This window comes from Bidens hawaiensis, unplaced genomic scaffold, assembly GCF_021521415.1.
Source record: "Bidens hawaiensis isolate Kalapana, Puna unplaced genomic scaffold, B.hawaiensis_p1.1 tig00035855_1, whole genome shotgun sequence".
Lineage (NCBI taxonomy): Eukaryota > Viridiplantae > Streptophyta > Magnoliopsida > Asterales > Asteraceae > Bidens > Bidens hawaiensis.
Genome location: NW_027496227.1, coordinates 48570 through 51426, shown reverse-complemented (window position 1 = coordinate 51426; position 2857 = coordinate 48570).

Genomic DNA, 2857 nt, shown 5'->3' with positions numbered 1-2857 from the left:
ATTAATCAGTTCTTCATGTCTTCCATTAACTCAGGATCTAAACCGGAAGACATGGACTAAAACCTGATATAACAATTTTCGGTTTTCATTAATTCGTTTTATTTATTTATTTTTTAATTAAAATCCGAAAATATCAAACCCTAATTTTTTTTCAGTTTTAAAGCTCGTATCTGATATAAACTGCGGTTTTCGAAATCTAATAAATTAATGATCTTCGTGTTCATGACAGTTTTTTCGAAAATCCAATATAATCTGGTTCAAGATCTGGATTGTTATAATGTTTTACTAATATTTTTGAATAAGATTTAAACAAAAATATTTCTAATTCTATAAACTTAATAAAGGAATTACTTTGAAAATAATCAAATCTTGGATAAACAAACAATCCCTAAGAATTCAGATCAATCATTTTCAATTGTTCATCAACTTATTGGTGTATGTGTTTAAGGTTAAAAAATTTTCGGAAAACACTGAGTTTCAGAAAACACTAAAACCCGAAAACGCAACAAACCAGAAAACTAAATTGTAAGGCCCCGTTACTGGTAGCCCTACTTTGGTGTTGGATTTACTCATAAACACAGTTCTTAATATCAGAGTTAATTAAAACATTCGCGGAATAGTAAAACTTCGACCATAAAATGTTACATAACCTTCAAATCTTGTCTTATAAAAACATTCATAGTCATTTAAAACAAAACATAGTCTTTAAAACATCACAACATTTCTTCGAGATGCCAATCTCTTTGATTCCATGCCATGTGTCTTCAATCATGCTAGCTGCCTCAACCTATTTGCCTGCGTGCATACTAAAAGTCAGCTACGCTGAGTGAGTACTGGTTAATCACATAACTTACTTTACATACACATACACGTGCCCGTAGGTACGCATTACATACTTAACCTGTCCATCAATCCTTCATACACATACATATCTAACCTTACGTTATAAAGAGCATTCGCCCTACATACCTCGGATATTATTTGGGTCCGGTACCCTCCATCCTCGGATATTATTAGGGTCCGGTGCCCTCCATCCTCGGATATTATTAGGGTCTGGTACCCTTCATCCTTGGATATTATTAGGGTCTGGTACCCTTCATCCTCGGATATTATTAGGGTCCGGTACCCTTCATCCTCAGATATTATTAGGGTCCGGTACCCTTTCTTCCATACCTTTTTAACATACTTCTCTATATACATAATCGTAAGTTTCATACATACATCATTCATTCTTCATCTTACAACATACATATAACATCAACCATTTCCTGGCAATACATGCAATTCCGAAGATCGTTCATGTATCGACAAGAAACCATTCATACATTTCACATGATACATATATGGCATACACTTATCGCTTAGGATAAGTGTATTAACTAATCACATCGAGTATGCACACAGCCCCGAAAACATAACAAGGAATGGGGCTAGAAACTCACCTGAAGTCGATTACGTTCACCGTTAATTGTTATTCCTTTCTTCAGTTGGGTGCAGCTAACTGTATAATAATTACATGCATCAATTAACTATCACTACTCATCTCGCATTTCTAGTCTAATTATAACCCACAACGAACGGGGGTCCGGGGGCAACGCCCCTGGTAGTGGTGTCTAGGGGCGGCAGCCCCTAGCAGGGTCCAAGGGGCAGAGCCCCTGGCTGGGGTCGAGCTGCCAGGTCAGCTTGGAAAAAATTTATTTCCATTAACTGTCGTAACACATTTTCCATTAGAATCTTGAATCATTATTAATTTACTAACTTAAAAAGTTCAAGGGCTCAATTGTAATTAATTCATTCTTTTTCTAAGTCCAGGGACTGTTCTGTCATTCTTTCAAAGTTCTGATTCGTTATTAAGTCCTTAGCGAATGGGAGTTCATAACGAATTAACTATTATAACGAATTTGGCTTTGTAACGAATTAGGCATCATAACGAACTGGTCCTTATGACGAATTGGACCTTATAGCGAACTGGACTCCATAACGAATCAGTTCCATAGCGAACCAGTCCATATAACGAATTAGTCCTCAAGGGTTTGGATCATCCTTTCAGACTGTCCATCGGTTTGAGGATGATACGCCGTACTGATGTTCAATCTCGTTCCCATAGCCTCATGGAATTTCTTCCAAATCCTCGAAGTGAATCGAGTATCTCTATCAGACACGATCGATAACGGCACTCCATGCTTGGCCACAACCTCTTTTATGAACAAATTTGCTAATGTTTCTGACGAGATGGCCTCTCGTATGGGCAGAAAGTGAGCACTTTTGGTCAAACGGTCCACTATCACCCAGATGGTATCATGATGCTTAGCTGTACGAGGTAGCTTAGTTATGAAATCCATGGTGACGTGTTCCCATTTCCATTCTGGTATCTCTAGAGGCTGCGTCTTTCCATAAAGTTTCTGGTGTTCTGCTTTGACTTGCAAGCAAGTTAGGCATTTACTGACATAATCTACTACATCATTCTTCATGCCTGGCCACCATTAATCTCTTTTCAAATCTTGGTACATCTTCATAGCTCCTGGATGAATTGAATACCTTGACTTATGAGCTTCATCTAAGATTCGACCTCTGAGATTTCCATGGCGAGGGATCCACATACGGTCAAACCTAGTTTTAACACCATGGGTGTTTTCCATCAACTCGTCTTTCTGACCGAAAATTCTTTCTTTCTTCACTATCCCTTCATCTACCAGAACCTCTGACTGTACTTTGGTAATTTCATCAAACAGACTTGAATTCATAATCAACTGGTATGACTTCACTATTGCAAGGACTTCCTCGTTCTTACAACTTAACGCGTCAGCGACCACATTAGCTTTACCAGGATAGTACTTAATATCACAGTCGTAATCCT